We start from the raw sequence: 14,626 nt of genomic DNA on the forward strand, positions 1-14,626 counted from the left end.
AGCGGATCGATGTCGGTCGGAGAGGGAGCGGATCGATGTCGGTCGGAGAGGGAGCGGATCGAGGTCGGTCGGAGAGGGAGCGGATCGAGGTCGGTCGGAGAGGGGGCGGATCGAGGTCAGTCGGAGAGGGGGCGGATCGAGGTCAGTCGGAGAGGGGGCGGATCGAGGTCAGTCGGAGAGGGGGCGGATCGAGGTCAGTCGGAGAGGGGGCGGATCGAGGTCAGTCGGAGAGGGAGCGGATCGAGGTCAGTCAGAGAGGGAATGTATCGAAATCAGTCGGAGAGGGATCGGATAGAGGTCAGTCGGAGAGGGAGTGTATCGAGGTCATTCACAGAGGGAACAGATCGAGGTCAGTCGGAGAGGGAGCGGATCAAGGTCAGTCAGACAGGGAATGTATCGAAATCAGTCGGAGAGGGATCAGATAGAGGTCAGTCGGAGAGGGAGTAGATCGAGGTCATTCACAGAGGGAGCGGATCAAGGTCAGTCGGAGTGGGAGCGGATCAAGGTCAGTCGGAGAGCGAGTGGATCAAGGTCAGTCAGACAGGGAATGTATCGAGGTCAGTCGGAGAGGGCGCTGATCAAGGTCAGTCGGAGTGGGAGAGGATCAAGGTCAGTCGGTGAGGGAGTGGGTCGAGGTCAGTCGGAGTGGGAGTGGATCAAGGTCAGTCGGAGAGGGAGTGGATCGAGGTCATTCACAGAGGAAACAGATCGAGGTCAGTCGGAGAGGGAGTGGATCAAGGTCAGTCGGAGTGGAAGCTGATCAAGGTCGGTCGGAGAGGGGACGGATCGAGGTCAGTCGGAGAGGGACCGGATCGAGGTCGGTCGGAGAGGGACCGGATCGATGTCGGTCGGAGAGGGAGCGGATCGCAGTCGGTCAGACTGGGAGCGGATCGATGTCGGTCGGAGAGGGAGCGGATCGATGTCGGTCGGAGAGGGAGCGGATCGAGGTCGGTCGGACTGGGAGCGGATCGAGGTCGGTCGGAGAGGGAGCGGATCGCGGTCGGTCGGAGTGGGAGCGGATCGCGGTCGGTCGGAGTGGGAGCGGATCGAGGTCAGTCGGAGAGGGAGCGGATCGCGGTCGGTCGGACTGGGAGCGGATCGCGGTCGGTCGGACTGGGAGCGGATCGCGGTCGGTCGGACTGGGAGCAGGAAATGGAGCGGATCGATGTCGGTCAGAGAAGGAGGGGATCGATGTCGGACAGGGAGCGGGAAATGGAGCGGATCGATGTCGGTCGGAGAGGGAGCGGATCGAGGTCGGTCGGAGAGGGAGCGGATCGAGGTCGGTCGGAGAGGGAGCGGATCGAGGTCGGTCAGAGAGGGAGCGGATCGAGGTCGGTCAGACAGGGAATGTATCGAAATCAGTCAGAGAGGGATCGGATAGAGGTCAGTCGGAGTGGGAGTGTATCGAGGTCATTCACAGAGGAAACAGATCGAGGTCAGTCGGAGAGGGAGAGGATCAAGGTCAGTCAGACAGGGAATGTATCGAAATCAGTCGGAGAGGGACCGGATCGATGTCGGTCGGAGAGGGAGCGGATCGCAGTCGGTCGGACTAGGAGCAGATCGATGTCGGTCGGACTGGGAGCGGATTGAGGTCGGTCGGACTGGGAGCGGATTGAGGTCGGTCGGACTGGGAGCGGATCGTGGTCGGTCGGAGTGGGAGCGGATTGCGGTCGGTCGGAGTGGGAGCGGATCGCGGTCGGTCGGAGTGGGAGCGGATTGCGGTCGGTCGGACTGGGAGCGGATCGCGGTCGGTCGGAGTGGGAGCGGATTGCGGTCGGTCGGACTGGGAGCGGATCGCGGTCGGTCGGACTGGGAGCAGGAAATGGAGCGGATCGATGTCGGTCAGAGAAGGAGGGGATCGATGTCGGTCGGAGAAGGAGCGGATCGATGTCGGACTGGGAGCGGGAAATGGAGCGGATCGATGTCGGTCGGAGAGGGAGCGGATCGAGGTCGGTCGGAGAGGGAGCGGATCGAGGTCGGTTGGAGAAGGAGCGGATCGAGGTCGGTCGGAGAGGGAGCGGATCGAGGTCGGTCGGAGAAGGAGCGGATCGAGGTCGGTCGGAGAGGGAGCGGATCGAGGTCGGTCGGAGAGGGAGCGGATCGATGTCGGTCGGAGAGGGAGCGGATCGATGTCGGTCGGAGAGGGAGCGGATCGAGGTCGGTCGGAGAGGGAGCGGATCGAGGTCGGTCGGAGAGGGATCAGATCGAGGTCAGTCAGACAGGGAATGTATCGAAGTCAGTCGGAGAGAGAGTGGATCGAGGTCATTCACAGAGGGAGCGGATCAAGGTCAGTCGGAGTGGGAGCGGATGAAGGTCAGTCGGAGAGCGAGTGGATCAAGGTTAGTCAGACAGGGAATGTATCGAGGTCAGTCGGAGAGGGAGCGGATCGAGGTCAGTCGGAGAGCGAGCGGATGGAGGTCAGTCGGAGAGGGAGCGGATCGAGGTCAGTCGGAGTGTGAGCGGATCGAGGTCAGTCGGAGAGGGAGCGGATCGAGGTCAGTCGGAGAGGGAGCGGATCGAGGTCAGTCGGAGAGGGAGCGGATCGAGGTCAGTCGGAGTGTGAGCGGATCGAGGTCATTCGGAGAGAGAGCGGATCGAGGTCAGTCAGAGAAGGAGCAGATTGAGGTCAGTCGGAGAGGGCACGGATCGAGGTCAGTCGGAGAGGGAGTGGATCGAGGTCAGTCGGAGAGGGAGTGGATCGAGGTCAGTCGGAGAAGGAGCAGATTGAGGTCAGTCGGAGAGGGAACTGATCGTGGTCAGTCGGAGAGGGAACTGATCGTGGTCAGTCAGAGTGGGAGTGGATCGACATCTGTCAGAGAGGGAGTTGATCGAGGTCAGTCGGAGAGGGAACGGATCGAGGTCAGTCGGAGAGGGAGTGGATCGAGGTCAGTCGGAGAAGGAGCAGATCGAGATCAGTCAGAGAGGGAGGGGATCGAGGTCAATCGGAGAAGGAGCGGATCGAGGTCAGTCGGAGAGGGAGTGGATCGAGGTCAGTCGGAGAAGGAGCAGATCGAGATCAGTCAGAGAGGGAGGGGATCGAGGTCAGTCGGAGAGGGAACGGATCGAGATCAGTCGGAGAGGGAACGGATCGAGGTCAGTCGGAGAAGGAGCAGATCGAGGTCAGTCGGAGAAGGAGCAGATCGAGATCAGTCAGAGAGGGAGCGGATCGAGGTCAATCGGAGAAGGAGCGGATCGAGGTCAGTCGGAGAGCGAACTGATCGTGGTCAGTCAGAGTGGGAGTGGATCGACATCTGTCCGAGAGGAGTGGATCGAGGTCAGTCGGAGAGGGAGCGGATTGACGTCAGTCAGAAAGGGAGTGGATCAAAGTCAGTCGGAGAGGGAGAGGGAGCAGATTGAGCCCAGTCGGAGCGGGAGTGGGAAATGGAGCGGATGGCGCGGATCGAGGTCAGTCGGAAAGAGAGCGGATCGAGGTCAGTCGGAAAGAGAGCGGATCGAGGTCAGTCGGAAAGAGAGCGGATCGAGGTCAGTCAGAGTGGGAGCAGATAGAGGTCAGTCGGAGATGGAACAGATCGATGTCAGTCAGAGAGGAAATGTATCGAGGTCAGTCGGAGAGGGAACGGATCGAGGTCAGTCGGAGAGGGAGCAGATCAATGTCAGTCGGAGATGGAGCGGATCGAGGTCAGTCGGAGAAGGAGCAGATCGAGGTCAGTCGGAGAAGGAGCAGATTGAGATCAGTCAGAGAGCGAGTGGATCAAGGTCAGTTGGAAAGGGTGAGGGAGCAGATTGAGACCAGTCAGAGCGGGAGTGGGAAATGGAGTGGATGGAGCGGATCGAGGTCAGTCAGAGAGGGACCGGATCGAGGTCAGTCAGAGAGGGAGAGTGAGTGGATCTGGCGAGGTTGGAGTGGCAGTGGGAGAGGGACCGGATCGAGGTTAGTCAGAGAGGGAACGGATCGAGGTCAGTCGGAGAGGTTGCAGAACGAAGTCAGTCGGAGTGGGAGTGGATCGAGGTCAGGGGTTGGAGAAGGAGCAGATCGAACTCGGTCGGAGAGGGAGAGTGAGCAGATTGAGTTCAGTTGGAGAGGGAGTGGAGCAGAGGAACATTCGCTGGATCCGGAGATGGAGCTCCTGAGGTGATATCATGGTTCAAATAGTGATGCAAGCCGCAAGCATTGGCACCTCAGGAACCAGCCTTCGATACAGAGTGAGAAGCTCCAGGTGGGAGAGAGAGTGTAAACCCCTTTTTATTCTGGTGTTCAGTTTCTTAAGAATAGGGAAAGAAAGAGAGCGAGAGCGTGAGAAATCTGATTTTGGTGAGTAATTGGTTCCTGGTTAGTTGTTTTATAGTTGCTAAAGTTTACAATGGCAGGAGAACACTCCCTGGGAAATGCTCCTCCTGCAATATGTGGGAATCAGGGACACTTCCAGCACAGGAAGTGGGCTTGGCTGCAACTCCTGATTGACAGGATGGAGCGGTATTGATCTGGAAATGATCTCACTGTGGAGCATCCCAGGCTGAGGACACCATGGATAGTGCACTTAGCCAACTGGTCACACTACCAGTAAGGAACACCCAGACAGAAAAACATTGGGTAACCACCAAGAAGGTGCGTAGGCAATGGCAGGTACAGTAGAGATCCCCCTCTCAATCAGGTAAACGGTGCTGTATACCCTTGGGAGACAGTTGGCCCCGAAGGGGAAAACAGCAACAGCCATGTTTGTGGCCCCACATTGGCTCTGCTGCACAACAGGGGAGGAATAAGACTGGGAGAGCTTTAGTGACAGGGGACTCGTTTGTAAGGGGAATGGGGGAGAGGGTACAGACAGGCAGTTCTATAGTATCAAATGAGACATTTGATGGTATGGTGCCTCTCTAGCACAGACCGGGACTTGTCTTCCATTCCACTGTCAATGACCAGCTCCTTCATTTTACTGACATTGAGGGAGAGACTGTTACACCATGCCACTCAGTTATCCCTTTCCTGTACTCTGTCATCTCATTGTTTGCAATCTGACACACTATGGTGGTGTCACCTGCAAACTTGCAAATGGATTTAGAGCCGAATGTAGCCAGACAGTTGTGAGTGTATAACGAGTATAGCGAGGAGCTGTGTATGCAGCCTTGCCGGACACAATGTTGAGGATTATTGTGGAGGAGGGGTTGTTGCCTGTCCTTACTGATTGCAGTCTATGGGTCAGCAAGCCAAGGAACCAGTTGCAGAGGAGGGAGCAGAGTCGTAGCTCTTGGAGTTTGGAGATGAGTTTGGTTGGAATTATGGTGTTGAAGACAGAGCGAAGGCCAACAAATAGGAGTTTGTCTTGGGTGTCCTTGTTATCCAGATGTTCCAGGGATGAGTGTAGAGCAAGGGAGATGGTGTCTGCTGTGGACCTATTGTGACAGTAGGCGAATTGTCGTGGATCACTGCAGTCTGGGAGGTTGGAGTTGATGTGTATCATTACTAACCTCTCAAAGCACTTCATAACAATGGATGTCACATTGGAGTAATGAGAGGTTATTGAGAGATCTGTGAATAGTCCCACCAGTTGGTCCACACAGGATCTGAGTGCACAGCCAGGGACTCCATCCAGGCCAGTCACTTCCCGCGAGTTCACTCAGAAGAAGGGGGGGCGGAGGTCGGGGTGCCTTGCAGTATCGTCTAGACAGAGTGTGCTGTATAATCTGTGTGCATGCTGTGCTCTGCACAACTGGAGCAGGCAAAGACGGAATTTGATGGACGCTGAAGATATGGGAGAGCAACAGTGATGAGGAGATGAGCAAGAGGAGCGCCACCTACAGCATGATGGAGCACTGCAGCTGCAGACACAATAAGCCAGACAGGACCTGACTGATGAGGTAAAAACAATGACTGCAGATGCTGGAAACCAGATTCTGGATCAGTGGTGCTGGACGAGCACAGCAATTCAGGCAGCATCGAGGAGCTGACTGACGTCTGGCTCCAGGTTGATATGAAGTGGCTTCAGTGATTACTCTTTGAGTGGGAATTTATTGTTGATTGAAGGGCAGGCAGTTCCTGTTTGTTCGCAGAAACAATGCAATTTTTCTTTGCTTTTTCATTGTCTTTGTCCATTGCTGGAAAAAAATTGTGTTCAACCTTTTGAAGCTTTTCGATATCTGATGCTCCTACATTGAACAAGTGTTATGTTATACTGGGTGTGAGGGAAAGAATAGCGTTCCTTTGGACGGGTTCTTAGATGGTGTGGTGCTAAGGATGGGTAATCGCTGTAGCTCGATTCTTGTAGCTTCAGTCACAATGGCTGCTGTTCAGACAGGCGATGATGTCACAATACAGCTACAAATGTGCAACTGTATATGAAATGAAGTTGCATGATACTGTAATCGTTTGCTATAAATTCTCTATCTTATGATCCTGTTCCACAACTAGCGGATGAAGGAGCAGCGTTCTGAAACCTAGTGCTGAAAAACTAGTTCCGAAAACAGTAGAAGGTCCTTCAAATGGCAAGTATTAGATTAGATTACATTACAGTGTGGAAACAGGCCCTTCGGCCCAACAAGTCCACACCGACCCGCCGAAGCGCAACCCACCCATACCCCTACGTATTACCCCTTACCTAACACTACTGCCAATTTAGCGTGGCCAATTTACCTGACCTGCACATCTTTGGACTGTGGGAGGAAACCGGAGCACCCGGAGGTAACCCACACAGACACTGGGAGAACGTGCAAACTCCGCACAGTCAGTCGCCTGCAGTGGGAATTGAACCTGGGTCTCTGGCGCTGTGAGGCAGCAGTGCTAACCACTGTGCCACCGTGCCACCCAGTATTGTAGCCAAAATATATTTCAATAACTCTGGTAAAACATTGAAAAGCCAGTGGAGATTTTTAAAAAGTAGAAAAATATCTCAGATAAATAATTGTCTCACACTTACATTTTTACATTTACATTAATGACAAACAATTCGTGAATCAAGCTGAGATAAACAGCAGTACAAAAAAACGTTAATACCATTCTCCAAAAACCTCTGAAACTATCCAACCAGGAGTAAAATTATGAAACTCTGTAATGTTTTCCTGCACTTTATCTTACTTATGAATAGAAGACCAGATTCAAAAAGTCCAAAAAACTTAGAAAGCAGCAAAAAATATTCAACAAAAACCAGAAACTCTGGCCATGCTGCAGCAATTTAAATGTTACCTACAGCTCAGCACAATCCCATCACATTATAAAACTAAAATTATCAAAACAGCAGACAGGAAAAGAAAACAGAGATTTCAATGCAAAGCCAGCAACTCCATGCAATGAGCTGGCTTATGGTAACAAGTGAGCGAGAAACTGAAAGCACAGAAGTCATTTTCTGTTTTCACAATTCTGGAAGAAGGCTTATCTGCTGGAAGTGTAAACCTGGAAAATTATCTCTGAGGATTCTAATATTTGCTTTGAACAAACCTGTGGGTGGACCATTTTCCCCACTGGCAACCTTAAAACAAAAACTCATCAGTTTGGAAATATCTTCGAAGTGTATTTGTGAACCATACACCCTGCTGCTTTTGTTTTAGTTTTTTTGCTGTGTTTATTCTCTTGTGGTCCACACAGTATTTCCTAATGATAATGACTAATTCTCTACCAAAAGCTAAGATAGCCTAAACTTTTCCCATTCAGGATGAACATCCAGCTAACATTCAATTAACTCTTTGTCAGCAAAGGAAAAACTTTGAAGAGATCTTTAATGTGAGTAATACATCTTTGTTTGCTGTTGATACAAAGCTAGATGGGAACTTAAGATTTGTAGAGGCACAAAGAGGTTGCAAAGGAGATATAGACAGATTAAGCTAATGGTAGCAATGTGGTAGATGTGGTATAGCATGAAAGGAGGCAATTTAGCCCATCAAGTCTGCACTGACCCTCCAAACTGCATCCCACCCAGACCCAGCTCCCCCACCTTATCCCTGTAACTCCATATTTATTGTGGCTAATCCACCTAATCTGCACGTCTCTGGACATTACAGGACAATTTGGCATGGCCAATCCACCTAACTCGCACATCTTTGGACTGTGGCAGGAAACCAGAACTGGAAGTATCAGCAACATTGCAGCAGAAGGAAGCCACCACCATGGTCTGTTCATCCATCAGGTTCTCCAAGGCTGGTAAAGAAAGCGAGCTTGAACAATAGAGAGCAGTTTTATCCAGACACATCCTGAAAACAGGGAAATCAATGTCCTGGACGACAAGCTAACAGGACAAGTCTGGAGAGATTCTTGTGCAATTACACATTTCTAGCATTTTTAATGCTGAATCTAACTTAGAGTTACATTCTCATAAAAATCTGTGGTCAAAGCAACACACACAACAACCAGAGAATACCTAATGGTGGCGGTGGGTGACACGGTGGCTCAGTGGTTAGCACTGCTGCCTCACAGTGCCAGGGACCCGGGTTCAATTCCCACCTCGGGCGACTGGCTGTGTGGCGTTTGCACATTCTCCCCGTGTCTGCGTGGGTTTCCTCCGGATGCTCCGGTTTCCTCTCACAGTCCAAAGATGTGCAGGTTAGGTGCATTGGCCATGCTAAATTGCCTGTAGTGTTAGGTGCATTTGTACAGGGGTAAATGTATGGGAATTGGTCTGAATGGGTTGCTCTTTGGAGGGTCGGTGTGGACTTGTTGGGCCGGAGGGCCTGTTTCCACACTGTAGGGAATCGAATCTAATCTGGACAGGCTGAGTGGGTCAGCAAATGCATGGCAGACAATAAGTAAATATGGATAAATGTGAGGTTATTCTGTTTGCTAGCAAAACAGGAAAAGCATTTTATTATCAGAATGGTGATTGATTTGGTAAGGGGGAGCAGCAAAGAGACCTGGGCGTCCTTGTACACCAGTCACTGAAAGGACTCATGCAGGTGCAGAAGGTGATGAAGAAAGCAAGGGGCATATTGGCCTTTATTGTGAGAGGATTCAAGCACAAGAGCGGGGGATGTCTTGCTGCAATTGCACACGGCTTTGGTGAGACTACCCCTAGAGTACTTGTGCAGTTCTGGTCTCCTTATCAGTGGAAAGATGTTCTTGATACAGCAGGAGTGCAATGAAGATTCACCAGCCTGATTCCTGAGATGGCAGGACCAACGTATGAATAGAGATTGGGTTGGTTAGAACTATATTCTCTGGAGTTTAGAAGAACGAGTGGGGTTCTCATAGAAACGAATAAAATACTAACTGGACTAGACAAGGCAAACACAGGTTGGATGTTCCCATTGACCATGGAATCCAGAACCAAGAGTCACAGATGAAGAATATGGGGTAGGCCATTTAGAATTGAGATGAGGAGAAATTTCTTCCAGTGAATGGTGAGCCTATGGAATTGTCTGCTATGGAAAGCAGTTGAGGCCAAAACACAGAGACTTATATATAGTTCTTAGGGTTAAAGGGATCAATGATTATAGGGAGAAAGTGGGAACAGTGTATGTGTCATAGTCATATTGAATGGCAGAGGAGGCTCATAAGGGCAGTTAGCCTAATTCTGCTCCTATTAGCCATGTTTCTGAATTTTGTTTTTTGGGTGAAGAGTAAGATTAGAAATATTTCACACTGAATGACAGTAGATGTCTTTTTCTCAAAATATACAGGTGAAGTACTTTTACTTTCAATAGCTTGGCCTGCAGTGGTGTTTTAAAGGCAAAATTCATCCAAAATTGACTAAATCAATGCAAAGGATCAAAAAAGTTCAAGCTCAAACTTCATCCAGCATTAATCAAGTTCCCAAGACCTTCCGCACCGCCACCAAAAATTGTGCTGAAGTCTACCTTGTTAGACAAGGTGATGAAAGGGTTAATGTTGGAGACAGCATTAAGTTCCAACCAATCTAATAATTTCTCACAGCCTGAGGCAGGAAAATTAAGAGAAGAGCTCTGGATTTCGAAGAGGATATATGTGCCCTTTATGTTTCCTAACCACCTTAGTAACAATATCTAAGGAGCCAATGTAAACACATTTGTAAATCTGCCCAAGATAGGTTATGACATTACTCTGGATAGATACATGAATAGGAAAGTTTCAGAGGGATATGGGCCAGGAGCAGGCAAGTGGGACTAGTTTAGTTTAGGATTATGTTCGGCATGGACTGGCTGGACTGAAGCATCTGCCTCTGTGCTGTATGACATTTTGACTCTATAACTCCATGGTTGGTGAGACTTATCTCTGAACCTACTGACCTATCACTGATCCACAAAACAACTTTCAGATATTTTCTAATCAACCTATTCAGAGATATTATACACCTCTGGAGCTGGTGGGGCTTGAACTTGCGGCTCCTGGTCAAGAGGTAGAGATGCTATCATTGTATCCACAAGAACCCTTAAAATGTGGTAGTATTTGTGGAGGAATAGAGTCATTGAGTTATAGCGATGTACAGCACGCAAACAGACCCTTCAACTAACCCGCCCATGCTGACCAGATATCCCAACCCAATCTAGTCCCACCTGCCAGCACCCGGCCCATATCACTCCAAACCCTTCCTATCCATATATCCACCCAAATGCCTCTTAAATGTTGCAATTGTACCAGCCTCCACCACATCCTCTGGCAGCTCATTCCATACACGTACCACCCTCTGCGTGAAACCGTTGCCCCTTAGGTCTCTTTTATATCTTTCCCCTCTCACCCTAAACCTATGCCCTGTAGTTCTGGACTCCCCAACCCCATAGAAAAGACTTTGTCTATTTATCCTATCCATGTCCCTCATGATTTTATAAACCTCTATAAGGTCACCCCTCAGCCTCCGACACTCCAGGGAAAACAGCCCCAGCCTGTTCGGCCTCTCCCTATAGCACAAATCCTCCAACCCTGGCAACATCCTTGTAAATATTTTCTGAACCCTTTCAAGATTTATAACATCTTTCCGATAGGAAGGAGACCAGAATCGCGTGCAATATTCTAACAGTGGCCTAACCAATATCCTGTATAACCACAACATGACTTCCCAACTCCTGTACTCATTACTCTGACTAATAAAGGAAAGCATACCAAATGTCTTCTTCACTATCCTAGCCACCTGTGACTCTACTTTCAAGGAGCTATGAACCTGCACTCCAAGGTCTCTTTGTTCAGCAACACTCCCGAGGACCTTACCATTAAGTGGATAAGTCCTGCTAAGATTTGCTTTCCCAAAATGCAGCACCTCACATTTATCTAAATTAAACTCCATCTGCCACTTCTCAGCCCATTGGCCCATCTGATCAAGATCCTGTTGTAATCTGAGGTAACCTTCTTAGCTGTCCACTACACCTCCACTTTTGGTGTTATCTGCAAACTTACTAACTATACCTCCTATGTACATATCCAAATCATTTATATAAATGATGAAATGTAGTGGACCCAGCACCAATCCTTGTGGCACTCTACTGGTCACAGATCTCCAATCTGAAAAACAAACTCCACCATCGCCCTCTGTCTTCTACCTTTGAGCCAGTTCTGCATCCAAATGGCTAGTTCTCCATGTATTTCATGAGATCTAACCTTGCTCACCAGTCACCCATGGGGAATCTTGTCGAACGCTTTACTGAAATCCATATAGATCACATCAACTGCTCTGCCCTCATCAATCGTCTTTGTTATTTCTTCAGAAAACTCAATCAACTTTGTGAGACATGACTACCCATGCACAAAGCCATGCTGACTATCCATAATCAGTCCTTGCCTTTCCAAATTGATGAATATCCTGTCCCTCAGGATTTCCTCCAACAACGTGCCCACCACCGAGGTCAGGCTCACTGGTTTATAGTTCCCTGGCTTGTCCTTACCACCCTTCTTAATAGTGGCACCACATTACAATCACCATGTACAATCAGAGCTATGCTTAATCAATGTTTTCAGACATTTTATGACACACCCCTTGGAGCAGATGGGTCTTTAACCCAAATTTTCTAGCCCAAAGGGATTAGAGACATTACCATTGAGCCAAAAGGGACCTTCCAGGATGTCTTTTAAATGAACTTGCTAATGTAACTTGAACTTAATTGCTATCAAGCAATAAACTGCATCTTGTTAAGACATGAACCTCTTTTTGTGAAGAGTCACCAGGGGTTCCGCCTCCACCAGTGTAAACCAAATAGGAACTTAGACCCAGTCTAGAAAAGGGGAGTGGTGACAGTGTCCTTGTACGCACAAATAACCCATACCTACCCATAAAGGTAATCAACTTTAATTGGATAACACTGCTCTAATCTCCACAACACACTTTGAAACAGGCTGGCTGTAAGAGTAGGCTTGTGATGCTGTTCCTGTCAGCCATGGGAACCCAGAGTATTGAACACAGGCACCAATTAGCCTCCAGCAACTTGCGGTGCAGCCTACACAGCATACCATGCTTGGACAGTACTCCAGCTTGGACATTGCCACATACACACTGCAAGCTTCAATAGTGAACAGATTGTGACACTGAGCAGGATTCCCAAAAGTGCAAGGAGTTATTGATTGCACATCTGTTACTCTGCATTTCAATGGACAGTTGTATTAGAATCACAAAGAATACCACTCCTTTAATGTGGAGTTGGAGTGTGACTGGCTTGTCATTAATGCATGCCAATGTATTACCCTCCAAATGGTGCCCGCGGCTGAGCTCATATCTGCAATTAATGGATAGGTGCATCGGAGAACTTTTTACATTAGATAGTCCCTTGAGGATGAGTGCAGTTATGAGCCAGGCCGCTCCAGTGTCAGAAGGCAAAAGTGCTGAAGGGGAGCTTTGGGCTGAGGGAAAGGATTGGGATAGAAATCAAAAGCTCCATAGTTACACCATTTGCAGCATACACATCATACCAGTTAGCAGGATGAGGGGACGCTGGGACTTCAGAAGGGGTGCATGACAAAAATCATCCTGCACGTTCTCAGGGACACCAGCTGAAGTGGCCACAGTCACTGCTAATTGCTGAATAATTTGTAGCATCATCTTCTCCTAAGAGCTCAGAAGATGCAAGTGTGCCTGTTGCCCACTGGTTTAACATTAGGCATAACTTTGTAATATAAGAGAGATGGAAGACTGCCCGTGAGTATGTTGTATTGTGCTTCAGTAATGTGCCTGACATAGCTGAACAGCTAGAAGTATATAGAGGCTGTAAGAAACAATTGTGAAGCTTGCAGAATGAGTAAATGTGAGGCTGAGATGGAACACGAGAGTAACAGCCATTGTGCAATTTTGGGTTTGTTGATGTTATGGTTTGGAAAAGGCATTTGAGAAGACAAACACTGACTTAACTACCTGTTTGAGGCCATTGATCTTTTTCCAGCACCACAACCAAGTCATTTAGCATCATAGAGATGTATAGCATGGAAACAGACCCTTTTTCCAACCCGTCCATGCTGACCAGATATCCCAACCAAATCTAGTCCCACCTGCCAGCACCCAGCCCATATCCCTCCAAACCCTTCCTATTCATATACCCATCCAGATGCCTTTTAAATGTTGCAATTGTACCAGCCTCCTTCACTTCCTCTGGCAGCTCATTCCATACACGTACCACCCTCTGTGTGAAAATGTTGCCCCTTAGGTCTCTTTTATATCTTTCCCCTCTCACCCTAAACCTATGCCCTGTGGTTCTGGACACCCCCACCCCATAGAAAAGACTATGTCTATTTATCCTATCCATGCCCCTCATCATTTTGTAAACCTCTATAAGGTCACCCCTCAGCCTCCGACGCTCCAGGGAAAACAGCCCCAGCCTGTTCAGCCTCACCCTATAGCTCAAATCCTCCAACCCTGGCAACATCCTTGTAAATCTTTTCTGAACCCTTTCAACTTTCACAACATCTTTCCAATAGGAAGAAGACCAAAATTGCATGCAATATTCCAAAAGTGGCCTAACCAATGTCCTGTATGGCCACAACATGACCTCCCAACTCCTGTACTCAATACTCTCACCAATAAAGGAAAGTATACCAAACGCCTTCTTCACTATCCTATCTACCTGCAACTCCACTTTCAAGGAGCTATGAACCTGCACTCCAAGGTCTCTTTGTTCAGCAACACTCCTGAGGACCTTACCATTAAGTGTATAAGTCCTGCTAAGATTTGCTTTCCCAAAGTGCAGCACCTCACATTTATCTACATTAAACTCCATCTGCCACTTCTCAGCTCATTGGCCCATCTGATCAAGATCCTGTTGTACTCTGAGGTAACCTTCTTCGCTGTCCACTACATCTCCAATTTTGGTGTCATCTGCAAACTTACTAACTACACCGCTTATGCTCACATCCAAATCATTTATATAAACGATGAAAAGTATTTGCATCAGGTTCCTCAAATTAAGTTCCACGGCTATTTGCTCCCATTCCATCATGGCCTGTATCTGGAGGGCCTCCTCATTCCTGTCAGGACTTGACATGTTTTTCCAGTTCTTGAGCTTTCTATGCCATATAGCAGAACTGAGAATACACTCTAGTCTTCTAGGCTGCATGCCACAATCGTGGTGCTGCCTTTAAACTGTGTGTGATTAATGGAGAAGATAATTTAATCTTCGTCTAAATTGCAGGTAGCACAGGAACAACAGCCAGTCTTTGTCAATAATGTTAACTTCCAAATGAATGTAGCTTTTCTGACCACAGGTGGGATTTACATTTTTTCCTTATCTCCTTTGAACCAGTGGATAAGTATATTGCTTCTCTTTATTTCACTACTTGTCTTACTCTATTATTAATGCA

The 14,626-nt window shown here is 48.8% G+C and overlaps 1 long non-coding RNA gene across 1 annotated transcript in view; it reads right to left on the reverse strand.

Moving 5' to 3' along the window:
• The window catches only part of LOC148149403 (uncharacterized), a 191,642-nt gene that overhangs the window by 131,873 nt on the left and 45,143 nt on the right, over positions 1–14,626 (reverse strand). The gene's annotated exons all lie outside the window — the stretch shown is intronic.

This window comes from Chiloscyllium plagiosum, unplaced genomic scaffold, assembly GCF_037043375.1.
Source record: "Chiloscyllium plagiosum isolate Xiang-an unplaced genomic scaffold, Cpla_swu_hap1 HiC_scaffold_8, whole genome shotgun sequence".
NCBI classification, from domain to species: Eukaryota; Metazoa; Chordata; class Chondrichthyes; order Orectolobiformes; family Hemiscylliidae; genus Chiloscyllium; species Chiloscyllium plagiosum.